This window comes from Hemicordylus capensis, chromosome 2 (genome assembly GCF_027244095.1).
Source record: "Hemicordylus capensis ecotype Gifberg chromosome 2, rHemCap1.1.pri, whole genome shotgun sequence".
NCBI classification, from domain to species: domain Eukaryota; kingdom Metazoa; phylum Chordata; class Lepidosauria; order Squamata; family Cordylidae; genus Hemicordylus; species Hemicordylus capensis.
Genome location: NC_069658.1, coordinates 322,368,833 through 322,388,982, shown reverse-complemented (window position 1 = coordinate 322,388,982; position 20,150 = coordinate 322,368,833). Strand labels below are relative to the sequence as shown.

The following is a 20,150-nucleotide window of genomic DNA, read 5'->3' as shown; positions in this document are numbered from 1 at the left end:
CCCCCACCTCACAGGCATTGCAGATGGTTTTATTCATTATGCTTTTGTGTTGGAATAGTCATTCCCTTCCAGATTGTTGTTTTGCTGCTGATTTGCCTTATTTAAATGTGTATGCTGGTGGTTCTGTTTATTATAATTTCTTTAATTGGTAGCACATAGTTTTGAAGGGAAAGTGGCCTAAAAATACCATATAATGTACAAAGAAATTATTAAAGTAAAGGTAAAGTGTGCCGTCAAGTCGATTTTGTCTCCTGGCGCCCACAGAGCCCTGTGGTTTTCTTTTGGTAGCATACAGGAGGGGTATACCATTGTCTCCTCCCACACAGTATGAGAGGATGCCTTTCAGCATCCTCCTATATCGCTGCTGCCCTCTCTAGTACCAGTGTGGATTTGAACCGGCAACCTTCTGCTTGTTAGTCAAGTATTTCCCCGCTGCACCACTTATTATTACAGTTCTACAAATATTATATACTGGTTTACAACAAAAAAGTTCTCAAAGCTGTTTATATAGCAAAAGGAATTAGGATATACCGTATTTTACGGACTATAAGACGCTACAGACTATAAGACGCACCTTAATTTTAATCCAGTTTTTCAGAGTTTTAACATATTAAACTGTTAAAACATATAAGACGCTCCTGAATTTTGGCGGATATTTTTCGAGGAAAAAAGTGAGTCTTATAGTCCATAAAATACAGTACATATTCATTTATATTATATTTGTTTATATAGAGGAGTGAGTTTTTAAAAACAAAACAAAACACCACACCCTATCAAGAATATGTCTCTAGCTGTCCTAGTATTTTGGTGGTGCATGGATCAGATAGTCAAGGAAACACTCGCTGCTGCTCTTGGCTGCTCTCGAGGAGGTGGTCTTTTAAGTGTTTGTGGGCTGTGGATTAATTTCTACAGAAAGCTTCTGGGACTCAAGCCTTCCTGGTAACTGTACCCTTTTACTTGTGGTCGGAGGCAGGTTGTGGCTGCTCAGTGAGGGAACTGCACTCTGTATGTGTTGTGAGATACCGTATATCCTTGTCTTCATTGCAACTTCACGTTCCTGACCTGAGCCCTAGCTCAAGTTCTGTATGTTTTGTGGGTTGCTAGGCTGCAGCCTTACGGTGTGATGGAAGGGGATCCTGCTTTGACTTCTCCCACTCCAATCCCTCCTAAAGTTGCTTCATCTACTCACCTCCTCTGCCTGCTGTAAGACAAAAATGTTACCCTGCTTGCTGCAGCTTGTGGGGAAGGCAGATGAAGGGAATGGCACAGGGGGAGAAATGGCGTGAGAAACTGCGGCTGCATGGGTAATGGTATCCCCACCCCTCCACCCCCGTGCCTGCACCGCTCCAAGCATGTTAAGAAGTAAATGCAACATCTCTGCATTGTGGCCTGGCAACCGTTTTGTGCTGCACAGGTCATCTCTAATGTCAGTTATGTCCTCAAAGTTATATGGCTCCAAGGATTCGGACATAATAACCAGATATATAAATACGAAGAAAATATTTACATGAGAGCAAATATGGATGTTGCAGTATAACTGTGTTGAAAGATGAACGGGAAGTCACATTGATATGAAGAAAACTAAGCAAAGTTATATGGCTCCATTGCGGTTCCTGGGACTCTGATAAACTGTGTTCCTGAAACATGTTGATCAGGAGGGAGGGTATTGCACCAATAAATCTGCACTGACTACAGCTTCTGAATCCAAGCAGTCATCAAAGGCCACTCCATGTGGAGTGTGTTACAATAGTGTAGCCTTGAGACAAAGGTATATATTTTTTTAACTGTTAGCCAGATCTATGTCTCATACATGATAGGTGCTACATAATTCGCTTTCTATTTTCACAAGTGATGAGGTGCTTTTTCATTTTTTCAAAAGAAAAGTCTGTCTTAACTAGAATGTGCATTTGATTTGAAAATGGCCCTCTTCCACTTTCGCTTTCTACAGCAAATTAACACTATTCAAAAGTGATACATTCCAGGCTAAAAGGCATTCTTGTGATAACTCCCTCCAGCTGGAAACCTATCAGGCTCTAGTGAGCCTTAAGAATGACTTCAGTTGATGAGTGGACCATTGTGTTCTCAGTGCTTCAATAAAGATCTAAAAATGTGGAAATTGGCTTAAAGAGATACGCAGAGATAGACCCTATCTCAAAGAAAACCAAGCAAAGCACCAGTCCTTCAACATACCTACAAATAACTCATACACACATATACTTATGAGAGTATCTGTGTGTGTGTGTGTGTGTGTGTATACACACACACACACACACACACGCACACACACTTAGAAATGGAACCAGAAGTGATGCTTGAATATTCCAAAGGTGTATTTATGGGGTTGTGGGTATAGGTGGGCAAATTATGGGCCAAGTTACCTGTTTGTGCAATTGCTTTAATATATTATCAATAGGGCTTTCAACTTTCATTCAGCAGGTGAAAAATGCTGTGGTGGGGGAAAGCTTCACTGCTGAATTTCTGCTTGTCTCATAGGGGCACTGACAGGCGAAAACAAGCTAGGAGATACACTTGCCTTTGTGAACCCTTTGAGGACAGAGAACCATCTTCTTTTTCTATGCAATTGCTTTGTTAATTTTTCAGTTGAGAGTGGTATATATAACTAATAAAAATAACTAAGATTACCGCCCCCTACTCCTGTGCCCGAACAGCAGCTTGATCGGCAGACTTATTTATTTATTTATTTATTTATTTATTTATTTATTTTTGTATATCACCTCCTCCAAAGACTTAGCAGGTTTATCACATTAGCAGGTGATATTGCCTATTTCTCTGCTATGAAAAGCTTCAGCTCCTGAGTTGTGTAAACCAGGCAGCTATTAAAGGCACAGAAGCAGGCTAAGCCGTTTTTCTTGGTCAGTTGGTAATTATAAATATTCTGGAGAAGTTGGATTCTGAATACTCTTCAGGTTTTTATGGTTACACTTGGTCCCTTCTGTTTTCATATACTTAGACCTCTTAGCGTGTATCATCATGAGCTAAGCCCCCCCACCAATCTTTTTCATTGCTCTTGTAGTCTGGGAGTCTCGATTTGGGAAAGCAGAGGACCACTTCTCTAAAGCAACATCAGCAGATGTTGCTTGGATGATGGAGGCACTTGGATCCTGGTGGGAGGCAAGATGTGTAATTATATTCTAGCTAAATTTGGGATTTAATGGAGTCAAGAACTTTGAATGAGGTGAGTTGCTGGGAACTGTCTACACTGTCTGTGTGAACACTGAGTGGCCTCTATGTGAACTCTGAAGGCTGCTGGGTAGAACATCCAAAGAGAAGGAATGATAGCTGATGGGATTGTTTAACTATCTTGGTTATAGCTCAGCTCCTTCCTGCAGTCTCTGGTCGGGGTCAGTGTTCTGCTTAACATTGTGTTTTATAAATATGTTTTATTTCTAATTTTCTGCATAATGCTATGGCTATTGACTTTTGTAAACATATTTTCCATTCTTCTCTGAATCTTTTCATCAGGAGAAACTAATACCTTGTTTTAAAAACAGTTGTGTAGGTCAAGACCCTCTTCCTCCTTAATATTATTTATTTAGACTGCAGCCCTGGAAGCAATGGGGGATAAAAAGCTTACACTGGCATGTTGGATTCTCGCCATTGTCCTGGATGGATTTGTGATGGTGTTTGTGGGGCAACAGATGATCGCTCTCAGTCGAGAAGAGGACAAAGAGGGCTCTCTGGTCACTATGACTACAGAAAATAGTTTCTTTCTGGAGACTGGTGGATCTTGCCAGATGCTGTGAGTTCTTTCCAGTTCTCACTGTGCTTGATTCAGGCTGTGGAAGTGAGATAAATGAAACAAAACACATTTGTTCAAGAAATGTGCTTCTTTAAATAATCCAAGATCAAAAGGGATGTCAGTGTTATTTCCTCAAAAGATTATGAAGAAGCCAATGCCCCTGTACTTAGGGCTTCATCTTTTTCTTCCATAGCTATGTGACAGGCAGAAATTCACAGTGTGGAATTTCTGTCACCAGGCGGGTGAAGTGATGGGGAAAGCTTCATAGGTGGAATTTCTGCCCTTCACAAAGTTATCGAAGGCACAGAAGCCCTGCTAGAAAGAAGATGTAACAACTCTTCCTGGCCATGAGGGAGATGTAGCATCATGCTGGAAAAGGCTTCCTTGGGGCCAGAAATATGAAGCAGAAGCAAATGTGCTCTTTACTTGCCTCCAGTGCAATACTACTGGACTGAATTGCCTGTATCACGTGTTTGTGGCCGTGCTTCTGTTCAAGGTCCCTTTGATGCCTGGCCTGAGAAGACATGGAAGGGACTATTCACTGCATTACTAAGAGGGAGGTTTTAGTGGTAATTAGTCTGTCAACATAATGTCTGAGCTGCCTAGGAGCAGATAATTGTTACAGGAAACCACCTTTGCACTTTTCAACAGCATTAAGTGAGGAGGCCTGGTACAATCCAGCATAGTTCAAACTGCTGAAAGTTTAAATGCCTGTAGAGATGGGACTTTTATTTTGAAAGGGTTGACTAGCCCATAGTAATTCCCTAAAAGAACAGAGATGGATTTAGCGTTAGGATGGCCCTGTGCTCACCTTCATCTTTGCTCCAGACCTCTGCCTCTCTGCCCCTCTTGGCTGGACCTAAATAAAATGAGGTACCTACCGTGAGATTGTTTTTGTAGTGTGAAAACTTGAAAACCTGTTAAACTAGCTTCAATGGTGGTGGTGGCAGCAGCAGCAGCTTGCTCTCAAGGAGCCTGGCTTTCCCTCCCTCCTTTTCTTTGTGCGTGCGTGCATGCTCAAATGAGGGCAGAACAGAGATACTAGCCAGGCAGGTAGACATGGCGGGTGAGGTCACTGCTCAGTCTGCCAGCAAAGCACATGTGCATGACACCTTCTCCCTCACACTTATCAAGCAGGCTGCAGCTGCTGCTGAACAAGCCTCAGTGCTGTCTTTGCTGATGGGTGGGGGGAAACTGCTGAAGCCTGTCAGCAAAGATGACACTTTGTTCTGCATCTCCTCCTGAGGCACCTTTCTTCTCCTTGACAACTCCCCCTGCCCCCGCTCCTCACAAATACACACACCGCCTTGAGGAGGAAAAGAGGGAAGGAACGGTGAAAGCGCTTCACTCAGCTGAGAGACAGTATCTAGACTCTCTTCTGGAGCACACAGCAGCACCTCTGGACAGCAGCCACGCAGAGGTCCTTCTGTTGTTCAGGGACCCTATGCCACCACACAACTGGGATTATTGTAAATCTGTTGCTGTACAAGAGAGATGGTTGGTTCCTTCTCTTGGCTTATTGCTATGGTACCACTAATATTCCTCCCTTCCTTTTTATACTAGCAAAGACAGAGGCAATCAATATATCTTATCAAAAGAAGGTGGCCTGAGTGTCTGTATTTACTTCTCTGGTTTTTGTTGCCCTTTTGGATTGCCTCTGTACTAGTTTTATACCAGCTTGGCATTTTTATAGACTATTAGTTTGACCAAGCGAAACTCATCCTCAAAGCTACTGAATGAACCCATTTATATTTACATATATTTGAATGAATTTGCTCATGCAAGTGAGCAGTATTTCTCTCTCTCTCTTCCAGAGAAAATGTGAAAATATCTGTGCTTAAATTGAGAGGGGTGAGCTCACCCTATACTTGGGTGGGGTGGGGGGGAGAAGGCTAAAACAATCCAGGAACAGGGTATCCCAGAAGTTCTTGCTTGTATGTTAGCTGCTATTTCCCCATAGTTTTTAATCTTAAAACAAAACAAAAGCCTCCAATTGCAACTATGATAAGTGAAATTTATTTGGTGTTCCTCAGCATTACAAAATCCAATGAATGTTTACTTGGAAGTAAGCCACTGATTTCACTGGGGCTTGCTCCCATGTAAGCATAGATAGGATTACAGGCCTGGTGATATAAATGCAGTGAGATCATCAGACTGAAAAACTACAATGGACCAGGAGGTTGTTGCTCTTGATTACACGCTGATTGTTGCAAATCTCGCAGAACTAGAAACTTTTTCTTAAAAAGCATCAGCTCCGAGAATCCGGATGGAGGATAATAAGCAAAAAAAGGCGAATATACTAGGAAATACAAAATATGCATTATTTAATGGGGGGCTTTTAAGCCACTCTCCTGGGGGCTGTTATTCTAGGAGACTTTAATGCAAGTAAAAGGATATCTTTTATTGGACTGACACATTAGTGGATTAGATGTTGCCAGCTTTACTCCCTCAAAGGTGGTCTAATATAAGGAATTGTTTTTTCTTAAGCTGAAGCAGCATGTTTTTGCTGTGAGTGAGGGCCCAAATAGATGTTACTTGTGTAGCTCATCCCTGACCACTTCCCCCCCTATTGAAAAAGGGGCTTGAGGAAGGGGCAAAGTGAAGCAGAGAATTTGGGAGACAGGTGATTAACATTTCCCACGCCTGCCACTTCTCTCCCAGCTACTCTCTCCTCCCACCAGAGTTCCAAATGCATGTTTACTCTGGTAACTTTGGCCCTCAGAAATGTAACCTAAAGAAAGTTTATCATCCACATACTCCACATTTATTCTGTTACAGGGGTTCCTGACCTCAGCTCCCCAGATGTTGTTGCACAACGACATCTTCCATCATTCCCAGCTACAGTGACCAAAGGCACTGTGGGAAGGGATGATTGGAGTTGTAGTCCAACATCTTGGGGCTCAAAGTTGGGGACACCAGCTCTGTTGCATTATTCTGTGGGGCTTGCTTCCTATTATGCTTAGGACTGTAGCTGACATGCTTATACTGGACCAATTATAGTTGTATTTGTAACAGGTGGGGAAACAGGGTAGGCAAGAGAACTGGGGAAAGAACAGATGGGAGAAGCTACAGCTGTTGTGTCTCTGACTTAATTGGTAATTTAACCCTTGCTCACTGGGCAAAGAGACATCTTTTGAAAGTGGTGTAGCTCCATGGAAGAGCACATGCTTTGCATACAGATGTCCCTCCCTGGCAGCTGTCCTGTATGTGCACAGCAACTTTCATTGTGATGTTGCTATCTTCAAGACAGATATTCCATCTTGCACTTTCTGACTTTCATGGGACATAGTTATGGGGGTTGATCTTGGGGTTGTGGTGGACAGCTCATTGAAAGTGTCATCTCAGTGCACGGCAGCTGTGAAAAAAGCTAATTCCATGCTAGGAATCATTAGGAAGGGGACTGAAAATAAAAATGCTAATATTATAATGCTCTTATACAAATCTATGGTGCGGCCACATCTGGAGTACTGCGTACAGCTTTGGTCACCGTATCTAAAGCAGGACATGGTAGAACTGGAAAAGGTGTGGAAGAGGGCAGCCAAGATGCTCAGGGGCCTGGATCAGCTTCCTTATGAGGCTAGGCTACAGCATCTGGGGCTCTTTACTTTGGAAAAGAGGCGACTAAAGGGAGACATAATCAAAGTGTATAGAATTATGCATGGAGTAGAGAAGGTAGACAGAGATAAATTTTTCTCCTTCTCTCACAACACTAGAACCAGGGGTCACCCCATGAAACTGAAAGTTGGGAAATTTAGGACCGACAAGCAGAAGTACTTTTTCACACAGCACATAATTAATCTATGGAATTCTTTGCCATGGGATGTGGTGATGGCCACCAACTTGGATGGCTTAGGGGCTTAGACAGATTAATGGTGAACAGGTCTATCAATGGCTGCTCAATTGGTGGCTGTGGGCCATCTCCAGCCTCAGAGACACGATGCCTCGCAATACTAGTTGCATGGGAGCAACAGCAGGAGAGAGGGCATGCACATACCTCCCCAGAGGCATCTGGTGGGCCACTGTGTGAAACAGGATACTGGATTAGATGTGCCTTGTGCCTGATCCAACAGGGCTGTTCTTATGTTCTTATGGTATTCAGACTTGAAACTTGGAACTGTTAGGAGATGGCGCCAGTATGGGAAGCGCACCTGTATGCTTCCCTGCAGAAGGTTCCAAGTTCCCTCCCTGGCATCTCCAGGTAGGGCTGAGTGAGACTCCTGCCTGTAACCTTGGAGATGCTGCCACCAGTCTGGGTAGACAGTACTGAGCTAGATGGACCAATGGTCTGACTCAGTAGTGTTGGGGTTTGTGATTATTTAGCAAAGCACCAAGGAAGCTACCACTCCAGTTAAAGAGTGCAGAGTTTAGTTGTTGCATCTATTTAAGTAACATGCATGGAGATTGCTGTAGAGTCTGAACTAAATTGATTTATTGGTGAAGTACATTTGAGCTAGGAAAGACCTATCCTATCTGTCAGCTACATAATGGATAGGTAGGGAGAGAGAAAGATGTTTCCATCTTCTCTCTAGGAGGAAAGGAAGAGGATTGCCTCATTACAGGAAGTACCTGAGGAGTTAAGACAGGGGTCATAGAGTAGAGGCAAACAGGGACAGGTAAGGAGACACATACTAGCTACCTCTACTCCCAGTGCCCCTAGTGGTTATTAAGATAGTTGGAGCAAAAGTTGGATAGTCGGATGCACTGGAACTCCATCTCCAACAAGTAGAAGGCGGTGTCCTATGTTCCCGACTGCATCCTGAATATGTGTACCCAGTTTTAATATTTTAGTGTTCAGCAAAATTACCCTGTTATAGACAAATTGACAAATTAATGGAATGTTGAACTGCAAAGTTAAAGCAGAATTTCTCCTCTAGTTTGCCAAGAACAGACCATTGTGTTTCTTGCCCAGTGCCCCATGAACCAGAAGACCACCAGGCAACGTACTGATACATTTTCAAAGTACCTTTGTTTTGTTTATCGCCTTACTTGAGTGCATGAAAAATGAAAAAGAAAGCAGTTTGTAAGCCTGTCTCCTTTGAAGATGCAAGGCAAAGAGACAGGGATTAGAAGGGATTCCCTCTCCTCAGGAGATCAGTCACAAACAAAGTTAGTTCTAGTTACCGCCTTACATGTAACTCTTATGTTTGACCTGTGACTCATTGTGACCCTGAGGTCAGAGCCTGGCAAATTCAGTGTTTTTAATTAAGAGGGTTATAGGATTTGGTAGAAAATCCTCTCTTCAGGCTTTGTTCATTTGGAGGGATCCCCCCTCCCACAAGGTACTTGACCAGACCAGGCCTTCTCTTTCTATCTTATGCCACTTGGAAACATGGAAATGCAGAAACCACATGGGAAGAACCATGTCAGTGCTGCCTGTCTGAAGGGCATCTGATGCTGGCATGTTTCTTTCCACATGATTTGCTCCCCTGCCACATAGTCTCCACATTACCAGAACAGTGTGGAGTCAAAGAGGGAGAACACCCATGTCACCCTGGTAACAGAAGAACTGGCCTTGAGAGGGTCATAGATAGAACATATTTCTAGGAGGAGAAAAGAACTGGTTTTGTAGTAGCAAGCACGAATTGCCCCCTTTGCTAAGCAAGGTCCATCTTGGTTTACATTTGAATGGGAGACCACATGTACACACTGTGAAATACTTCCCTTACGGGATGGCGCTCATCTGGGAAGAGTACCTGCATGCTTGTATGCAGTAGGGGTGTGCATGGACCAGTTTGCGGTCAAACCAGTCTGCTGCAAACCAGGTTGCTTCGAGCGGTTCAATCATGAACTGGTTCGTCAGTTTGACTGGCCCAACGGATTGGTCCATCTGACCGAACTGGTTCACAGAGTGGCTGTTTGGTTTGAATTTGCACTGAACTACCACAATGGTCCGTGCACACCCCTAGTATGCAGAAGGTTCTAAGTTCCTTCCCTGGCATCTCCAGGTAGGGCTGAGAGAGACTCCTGCCTGTAACCTTGGAGAAGCCTCTGCCAGTCTGTGTAGACAGTACTGCGCTAGATGGACCAATGGTCTGCCTCTGTATAAGGCAGCTTCCTATGTTTCTATGTAAAGCCTGCAGTCCTGTACCCAATTACTGGGAATAAGCCCTATGGAATTCAGTGGGACTAGCTGAATCCAGGGAGGGGCAACTGCCTCCCCTTGCCCCCTGCTCCAGATACCAATGTTAACTTTAACACATTCCATCATATAATTCTTTGCATTATCTGTAAAAGGGCAGGGTATCTGGCACCTATCCTAACAAAGGACAGGACTAAGATCCAACACACCTGAGCCTCTCCATACTGGAAAACTCCCCTAATTTATGTGAAACTGGCTTCCACGTTTCAGCATGGCACCCCAATTGTGAAATGTTTTCACCTGTGAGCTCCCCTTCTATTGATATTTAAGAAGAGCACTAAGCGTCCTGTTCTTATAGGCTTTTGAGACTCTATTGTTGTGTTTTGCCTGTGTTGCTATATTCATTTCAAAGATGCATAGGTTTTTAGTATGTTGAAATTAAATACTAACATTATGTGTTCTTGTTGAATGGAAAGGGAGGATATAAATGAATCAGATTAACTGATCTCAATCTGATAGTTCAAGTGGGGTGCTATTACCAAGGTCTATCTTTCAGATGCCTTGGAAATCTGGGAGGTGCACAGTAAGGAGAGGTTATGCTAGCCTGTGCATATCCCAGGTCCACTCAGGGTTTGTTTCCAGCTGAGAAGCCACCAAATGCATTTAAAGCAAAATATCCTTTAGTGGTTCATTAAATCAAGTAGATCAGGCAGTCTAAACTGTGAGATAGGTACAATTTGTTGAAACCTAAGGCAAAACATAATAGCAGACATCCAGACTAAATTATTCATGAGTAGTCCCACTGAAATTAATGGGACATGTTAATTTGTCCCATAAATGTCACTGGGACTGCACATGAGTAATCTAGTCTGGATGTCAGCTAATATACTTTACAAAAGCATGGACTTGAAATAAAGAAGCAGTAACGCCTTAATTCTCTACAGTATCCCTATGATGCCGTCATGGCATAATAAATGTAATGTACAGTTTTACCACTCCTAGCTATAGTATAACTTATTTACCCAGGAGATGATTAATATACATTCCAAGTAGATCCAAGACATGCTGGACTGTACTGAACTCAGTTTTTCATATCTCTGTTGACTAAATGATATATATATTAGTTACAGATTGCAGGATATTCAAACAGGAAATGCAGATGCCTGTATGCATCACTCTCTAAGATTGACTTTCATAATAAACAGCAAAATGGATATGAAGTTAACACCTAAAAAGTGCAATAAACTTTCATTGTGAGTTTCTCAATGAAATCAACAATAGACCTCATGTTGTTTATTACGAATTGTATAGTAAGTGGGGTGGGGAGAATATATGGTTTTCATTACAAGATAGTGTATTGGGCCCTGTTTAAATGAATTGGTCTAGTGCTGGGTTGTTACAAGGCAATCCCACTGTGGGGAGTTCTTGAAAGCTATTTTGGTGTGCTGCTCTGAGAGTGAATGATCGTGTCAATTTGTTAGCAAAGTTTTTCCTGGCTAGTTTCTCTAACCATCTCCTCCTCCCCCCCCCTTTGGTATTCAACTGCTGGCTTCCCATTTTCTATGGTAGACTGCTTAGGGAGAATCTGTGGGAATCCCCTTGCTTGGAAGGTTTCAGGGAAGACTAGATAAGCATAACTATAGATATTTCGGTGTTGGATATGTTGTCTTGTGGGTGGGCATATGTTCCCTCCCGCTCTATAATTCAGTCATGCAAATTTATTCATGTTCACCATCGATCACAGATTCACCATCAACCATTGCTTTCTTTTCTTGTTAGCTAGTGACATCAACCCTTGAAGGCATGCTTATTTGTTGTTACTGGCACAGCCCTGCCAGCCAGTATAGTTAAGATGAATCTTTTCAACATTCCACTATTATGAGCCCTGAACATTCTATTGCTTATAAGGTCAAAAGTATCCACTCAATCCGTCTGGAATTGTGCACACATCAACAAGGGGGAAAGGGACACCACCCCTCCAAATTTGGTGCAAATCTGTTACAAAATGGCAGCCACTTCTGTAATCATGGTGCTCCCCCCCCACCAGCTATGATTGTGTGCCGGCGGGGCATCTCCCAGCTGCCCCTGTGCGACACTCGCAGCACTCCTTTAAAATTGAGGGCTTACACAGCCCCTTTAACATGGAGGAGAGCAGGTCCATACCTGCTCCTCCTCTGCTCACTGCCACTTCTGTAACTGCGGCATTTCCTGCAGCTATGCTTGCATGCCAATGGGGCATCTCCCAGCTGCCCCTGTGTGACACCAACACACACATGGCATCTGCACATTCACAGTGGCCATTTGCATGGTTAAACTCAGTGGGACTTGCTTTTATATAATGAAGAAACAGTTAAACAATGGCCTTGGGGAAGAGAATAATGGAAAGGTCCTTTTAATAATGTGAGTAGAAAACAATGTAGAAATCCTGTGAGGTAAACCCACCAGGGAGTTCTCCACACAGCAGCCTTTACTGCAAGTTTTCTGCGAGGTCTTAGTGCAAACTCAACACTATCCAAAACACCCGATGCAAAAAGTGGATTTTTTTAACCCTGGATATATAACGAGCAGTGAAAAATCCGAATTGTGTGTAACGTGCTCCCGATAGCTCACAGGGGCTTTGGGGTAAATCTGCCCAATATGTGAACGTGCCTGCTCCATTCCAGAGGAGATGCAGGCTAAAAGCTGAGTGTGGAAAATTTCCAGCAGCCAGATTGTTCTCAAAGAATCTGATATTAGCCAAAGCATCCCACAGGGCATAAGATTGGTTAGCATATTTAAAACAAAAATGCCAGTAATCCATCCTCTCCTACTTTGTAAAGAATACAGCAAGAAAGAGATAGTGACTGACATTATGAGGAGCATTAATCAAAGTAATCCTACTGAATTTTTAAAAAAAGTTAAGGAATGCCTAATGTCCTTTTAATTTCAATGAGACTACTTTGAGAAAGCCATTAGCCTATCAGTCGTTAACCATCAAGTGGAGGCCTGAGGCTTAAAGGGAATAACTCATGCTCAGAGGCTATGTCATTCGTGTACAACTTTTAAAATATACTACTTTCTAGACAGAAGGAAAAGAGACAGACACAAATAAGTATCATTAAAACATGCCACAACTTTATTGAAAGGAGAAGACTAGAAGAGCTCATTTCAGCTCCTCAGAGCTCATCTGCCGACAGAGAACAGGCCCCAGAAAGGTGTGTGGGGATGGCTGCTGCTCAAGGCCTGCATGTCCTTCTGAGTGTAGGAAGGAGAAAAAGAAGAAGATATAATAAGGGCTCCTATAGGTTTCCATCCCTTAAAAGAGTTGGGGTTTCAAGACTTGGGGGCTTTTGTTCTCTAAGGGGCTCATAAAGCTGAGTATGAGTCACTATATATGAGGGTTAATAACTACCATTTCAGTCAGATTGACTTAAGGCCTACCACTGTTTTGCTGATACCACCATCCTGAAGGGAACTGAATCAAGCAGGAGAACTGTGAGGTTTATGGGAAAGCTCTGGGAAGATAATCTGTAAGATAACAGTTTTGGACATGGTTGTTAAAGCATTTGTTGTTTTTAATCATCATTGTGTGTGTTTTAAGAAAAAGAAAAAAATGAAGCACAGATTTAAAGTGAACATAAATTACCTTTTTGTGTCCTTATTCACTGCTGAATAATCGTGAGGTGGGATCACACTGTCACTATTACTGAATCCACTAATTTCATTTAGATGTGTCTTTTCAGGCGGATGTGGGGAGGGGGACTTTATCTTAGTTGAAAGTTTTACAGAGTTTTGGTGTTCAACATCAAGAAGTTCTACATTGTGGTTTGAGCTCACATGATTATATTATTTGGTAGGTAATTTATAGAAGTTCAGTCAAAACAGCAGTTTGAAAATTCCACCATTTGGATCCTGATTGCTCTTTTGGGCTGAATGGAGTGTTGCCAAGTGTGCAGACTTAAAATATCCTTTGATAACTATGTGTTGTCCAAAAAAGAAAAGAAAGAGAGACTCATGGTACTTAAGTGCGGGTGGTATTCTGTGAAGATCAGTTCTGTGCCCAGCCCAGTTATTGAGGCTTGTAATGCTAATAGTCTGGAGTGGGATGGGTAGTAACTTCTGTCAAACAAGATACTACAGTACCCTCCAAAGAATATTGATCACAATCAACAGTTTTTCAACAGAATCAAATTTATCCTCCAACTACAGAGAGAGCTTCTATGGTGGAGAAAACTCCACCAGTTCAACGAGGCAACAGGGCGGCAGGGAGGTGCGCTGCTGCCCGCCCCCCCCGGATCCTGCAGTGCCTGTGGGGAGAATGCGGTGGGAGGGGTAAGAGCACTCTCCCCCTGCCCTTAAAGGTATCCCCCCCACCTTTGAACTAGTCAAACCGTCGGTCTTTCGAACCTGATCAGAGGTCCACAGAAAGCCGTAAAAGGGCCTCCGGACAGGTTTGTGCACATCCCTAGTGCTGGGAGGGCCTCTTCTACAGGAAGCAGAGCCCATGGGGCTGAGAATTCACAACAGGGACATTGGGAAAGCACCTGGGGGCCCCTGGGAAGTGGACTTCCGCCCAGTGCTGTTTCCATGGCAGCGGTGGAGTGGTGTATGAACTTGTGAGGGAATGCAAGGAGGTGGCAATGGGAAGAGAACTCAAGCTAGGGTGAATGCTGATGAGGAAGCACAAGCTGGTGGCAAGATAAGATGGGTCCTTACAAGCTATATGAGGCAGTGGGGACAGGGTGACGAATGGACTTGTGAAGGCACATATGGCAGCAATGAGGTAGAAGGCACACATGGCAGCAATTACCAGGGAATGTAAGGAGGAAGCGAGATGACTGGGGCCTTGTGGTGGCATTTAAGGTGGTGGCAGACTGTTCTTGAACTTAGAGGTTTTACACCAGAGGTTTACTGCATAAGAATGGGGGACTCTACTTAAAAAGCATGGGTAGGCTCTTCTCCATAATGTCTAATCAGATTTTTAAAATGCCTGGAAATTCAGTAATTCAAAGACCTTCAGTTTGAGATGAGAGTTAAGATGATTGACATTTTTGCTTGTGCTCTAAAAAGAATGGAAATTGCAAGTTAAGGGCGCTTTCCAGATTACACACTGTTCAGCAATAAAATGCTTCGACTTGGCAGGATAGTTTTGAGAATGTAAATAGCTTCTGCAGCCCTCCTACAATGGGAAAATACAACTATTTTTCTGCGGCGCACATGCAATGTTGTAGGACTAAAACGCAGGAATAAAATCCTAAAGAAGGTATCAGAAATATGAACGGCACCTTGCTGGCAGTGCAGGGAGTTCAATGTTGAGACACAGGCAGTAAGGAAGGACACTTAGTGGACAGTAGTGACACTGTTGTAGCATGTAATCTGGAAAGCGCCAACGTGCTTTCCATGCCGTAAATGAAAATACTTCCACGCCAGCTGTAAATACTTTGTACAGTCTAGTATATGATGATGGCTTTAGAAATGAGGCTCCATGTACCCACACTTTGGTTTGGTCTTTCATTTTATTTATTTTATTTTATTTATATACTGCCCTTCCAAAAATAGCTCAGGGCAGTTTACATCAAAATAAAAACAATTAAAATCATTTAAACATTAACATCATTTAAAACCAACATTAAATTGAAAACCAACATTAAATTGAAAACCAGATTTTAATATCATAAATCTGAGTAAAAGCCTGGGTGAATAAATGTGTCTTCAGCACTGTTCCCTCTAAGGCATGTGCACGTGTGCACGCTTACAAGTTTTCTGATGTCCACTCAGTTAATTTTAGATCCCGCTCAGGTTGAATTAGGAAGGCCTCACTCTGAATGCATATGAACACTAGGGGTGTGCACGGAACTGTCTGGCACGGTTTGGTTCGAGGCCGGATTGGCCTCGAATGGAACCGGGCCAGTTTGGTCCAGCCCCCCTCGAACCCCCTCCTGGTCCGGCCCCAGGCCGGTACACAATTTTAAAAAAATTAACCATTAAGCAAGTACCTGTAGTCCCTTCAGGGGGCTTCCTGTAGCTGCGGGGGTGGGGTGGGGTGGGTGTATCCATGCGGGTTCCCTCTCCCCCCGCCAGCCTTCCTCATCACCGCCGTGGCCGGGTAAGTGAAGCCTTTTTGGCCTTTTCGGGCCTAAGAGTGAGCAGCCACCATTTTGGCAGTCGCTGTGCATGCGCAAATGCTCTCTGCAAGGCCATGCCTCGCAGAGGGGATTTGTGCATGCGTGGCGGCTGCCAAAATGGCGGCCGCTCGCTCTTACGGAGGCCCGAAAGGGCCAAAAAGGCTTCACTTACCCGGCCGCAGCGGTGACGAGGAAGGCCGGCGAGGGGGAGAGGGAACCCGCGCAGACACCCCCCCCCGATGGCTACAGCAAGCCCCCTGAAGGGGCTACAGGTACTTGCTTAATGGTTAAATGTGTGTGTGTGTTTTTTAAAAAAACCGCGGACCTGCTCGTCCGGACCCGGTGGTACGGTTCTGGTCCGATGGAAGGGGGTGGGGGTTTTTCGATTCGACCATGAACCCCCAGACTGGACTGCCGGACCGGTTCCGCACATCCCTAGTGCACACACAGTGCCTTGATACTGCCACCCAGAACAAAACTCATTCTGCACAGAGATGAAAAAAATTAGAGGGACCACTGGTGTTCAGTGCCTTTTCAAAAGTTACCAGAGATGGAGAGGTTCTTATTTCAACAGGGAGCGCAAAGTCCAGGGGAAGCAAAGGAGAAGGCCCATTCCCGAGTAGCCGCCAAACGAGTTGACAGCAACCTCAGACGAACCTCTCTAGATTATCTTAACAGGCGGCGGGGCTCATGGTGAAGAAGACGTTCTCTTAAATACCCAGGGCCTAAGCTGTTTAGGGCTTTATAGGTAATAACCAGCACCTTGTATTTTGCTCGGAAACGTATCGGCAACCAGTGTAGTTCTTTCAACACAGAAGTAATATGGTCTCTCCTGGATGACCCAGAGACTAACCTGGCTTCCACATTCTTGACCAACTGTAGTTTTTGCCTCTAGCCGCTCCTTGGGAAAGCATGTCTCAATGCCCCATTATTGAACCACTTATTCTGAACCACATACCGCTTTTTTGGTCAGCGCTGTCCTTTGGTGGTGATGGAGGAATCGAGGCAATCGCCCGATGCTGCTCTGATTCCCGTGATGGCATGGAGATTCCTGCCTAGAATGCCCCTGTCCCCATAGCCATTGCCCTGCAGTCTTCCTGTCCTCAATGCTGCTGGTTAGCACAGAGAGAAGCACATCCCAGCTAGAGCTGCCACTGCATGACGCAGCCAAGCAGAGCATGCTGTGGGGGCCAGCTGCCTGGCTGGGTCAGGAGCCATGCTCTGGGGGCTGGCAGTGAGGGTACAGGGAGACTCCAGGCAAGAATGCCCCTTCACCTCACTAGGGCCCCACACCCCCTTTTATTCTGGGCCCTGCACCTCTGTAGGCAGAGCCCTGTTCTTTGTTTAGGGGTTCAGTTACGGTTACGGTTCAAATTGGTGTTGAGCTTCTTACATTCAGGTTCAGGTCTTAAAGGAACTGCACTAGTTGCCAATTTGCCACCGAGCCCGATTCAAGGTTTTAACACTGACTTATAAAGCCCTGAACAACCTGGGCCCCAAATACCTGAAGGAACGCCTTCTCCCATATAGACCTGCCCGTCAGTTAAGATCTGTAAGAGAGGCCGTCTTGGTAGTGCCACCATTGTCAGCAGTTAAAGGAGTAAGGGGCCTGTGAGAGGGCTTTCTCTGTGGTGGCCCCTAGGCTGTGGAATGCCCTCCCCTCTGAGGTGCACCAAGCTCTGACATTGTGTACATTCAGGAGAATGGTGAAGACGCACCTCTTTAGCCTGGCCTTTGATTAGAGATATAGTGGTTCTTCCTCTCTCGGGCACTGTATTTTTTACTGTATTTTTTTATTTTATGATGCTGAATTCTAATTATGTGTTATGTTTTATTTATTTATTTATTTATTTATTTATTTATTTGATTTATATACCGCCCTTTCAAAATGGCTCAGGGAGGTTCACAGCATGATAAAAACAATTAAAACAAATTAACAATTAAAATCAAACTATTAAAACACAATAAAACAGCTGAAAGCCCTGAAAATCAGGGCAACAATTTAAAACAGTTAATCATTTAAAACCCTGGAAGGCCAGGCCAAATAGGTAGGTTTTAAGGGCTCTCCTGAAGGACAGCAATGATCTCAAATTACGAATTTCTGCCGGGAGTGCATTCCACAGCCCAGGAGCAGCTACAGAGAAGGCCCGCTTCTGCGTTGCCACCAGACGAACCGGTGGCAACTGGAGATGGACCTCCTCAGATGATCTTAAGGTGCGGTGGGGATCATGCAAAAGAAGGCACTCTCTTAGATAACTCGGACCTAAGCCGTTCAGGGCTTTAAAAGTAATAACCAGCACTTTGTATTTTGCCCGGAAAAACAGGCATAATATGGTCTCTCCGGGTTGCCCCAGAGACCAATCTGGCTGCCGCATTCTGAACTAACGGAAGTTTCCGGTCTACGTACAAAGGCAGCCCCACGTAGAGTGCATTGCAGTAGTCGAGCCGGGTGGTTACCAGCTGGTGCACCACTGTTTTGAGGTCATCCTCTCCAAGGAATGGGCTCAGCTGTCGAATCAGCCGAAGCTGATAAAAAGCACTCCTGGCCATGGCCTCCACCTGAGATACCAGGGTAAGGCCTGGGTCCAGGAATACTCCCAAGCTGCGCACCTGATCCTTTTGGGGGAGTGTAACCCCATCCAGTGCAGGGAGATCTAACTCACCCTTCAGATTCTAAGCCCCCACAATGAGCACCTCCGTCTTGCTTGGATTCAGCTTCAATTTGTTCTCCCTCATCCAGCCCATTACTGCCTTTAGGCAGGCATTTAGAGAATGAGTGCCATTTCCTGAAGATGAAAAGGAGAAGTAGATTTGGGTGTCATCAGCATACTGATAACACCCAGCACCAAATCTTCTGATGTCCTCACCCAGCGGTTTCATGTAGATATTAAAAAGCATTGGTGACAGAATGGAGCCCTGAGGGACTCCATATAGCAGCTCCCGTTTTGAGGAGCAATTGTCACTAAGCTCCACCATCTGGAATCTACCCGAGAGATAGGAGCGGAACCACTGCAAAGCAGTGCCCCCTATCCCCAACCCCCCCAGGCGATCCAGAAGGATACCATGGTCGATGGTATCGAAGGCTGCTGAGAGATCCAGAAGAACCAGTAGAGTCACACTCCCTCTGTCAATTCTCTGGTAAAGGTCATCCATCAGGCCAACCAAGGCTATCTCAACCCCATAGCCAGCCCTAAAGCCAGTTTGAAATGGATCTAGATAATCAGTTTCCTCCAAGACTGCCTGGAGCTGGTCGGCCACCACCCTCTCAATCACCTTGCCCAACCAAGGGAGATTGGAGATTGGCCTGTAACTGTCCATCACTAAGGGATCCAAAGAAGGCTTCTTTAGGAGTGGTCTAATCAATGCCTCCTTAAAACAAGGAGGCACCCTACCCTCCCTCAGTGATGCGTTTATGATATTAACTAGGCCATCTCCAACAATCTCCCTTGTTTTTATTGTAACCTGCTCTAAAATATTGGTTTTATTGTAACCTGCTCTGAGATCTTTGGGTATAGGGCGGGCTAGAAATGTAAATAAATAGATAGATAGATAAATAAATAAAAATTCACTGAAAAAAACTTCTCTGAACTGGTTGTTAGGGATGGGTTCTGTTGGACTCCCTGTAGTACATGCGATGCTCTGTAGCTGTGGAAGGACCACAGGACAATTGCACAATAGTTTGCAATGGATGGAAGGCTGCAACTGATTCGGTGATGGGGAAAAGTTTCTAGCCCTTTGCAGATGGCCAAACAGCATAGAAATGAATGGACTGGGCCCCCATCCCTCATCTGCACATGTTGCCTGAAACTTGTGCACATATGTGGAGTTTGAATGTGTGATTTGCACTTTGCAAAAATGGTGGAAAGAGGTTCTTGCACATTCAGAGCTTATGGATACTGGGATGTATTTGCATAGGCCCCTATGCACATTTTGATCAATGTATGGAGACTGAGCTGGTGCATTCCATTTCCCCTCCGCACCACATTCATTCTTCACCGTTTGACCTTCTCAACTGTGCTAATGCATTTTTATGTCAATCGCAATCAGTTTGTAGAGTGCCTAGCATAATAGAGAACTGGCAAAGCTTATTTCTAAAATGGAAGTTGCTTGGGCTCTAACCTGTAAACCATGGTCTTCCAATTCAAGATGTTTGGAGGCAGGCTGAAGGGTGAGAGGAACCCATTTCTGGCCGGCATATGCTTTTAAA

General features: G+C 44.4%; 1 protein-coding gene and 1 long non-coding RNA gene across 10 annotated transcripts in view; one reads left to right on the top strand and one right to left on the bottom strand.

Annotated features, from left to right (window-relative positions):
• The window catches only part of SEMA3G (semaphorin 3G), a 147,287-nt gene that overhangs the window by 17,023 nt on the left and 110,114 nt on the right, over positions 1-20,150 (top strand). The window contains exon 1 of one of the 9 annotated variants that reach the window (XM_053299541.1): positions 4,520-4,633. The exons of 5 other annotated variants lie outside the window; for them this stretch is intronic. The gene's annotated coding sequence lies outside the window, so the exon portion shown is untranslated. Of the gene's footprint in view, positions 1-4,519; positions 4,634-5,927; positions 5,940-14,400; positions 14,637-20,150 lie in introns of those variants that run through there. 3 more of the 9 variants (XM_053299544.1, XM_053299545.1, XM_053299538.1) reach the window with 3 other exon arrangements.
• LOC128346347 (uncharacterized) lies at positions 12,938-14,612 on the bottom strand. Its single transcript, XR_008316920.1, has 3 exons — positions 13,465-14,612; positions 13,260-13,346; positions 12,938-13,073 (listed from the first exon to the last, which is right to left on the bottom strand). It is a non-coding gene; the product is annotated as an uncharacterized LOC128346347 (long non-coding RNA).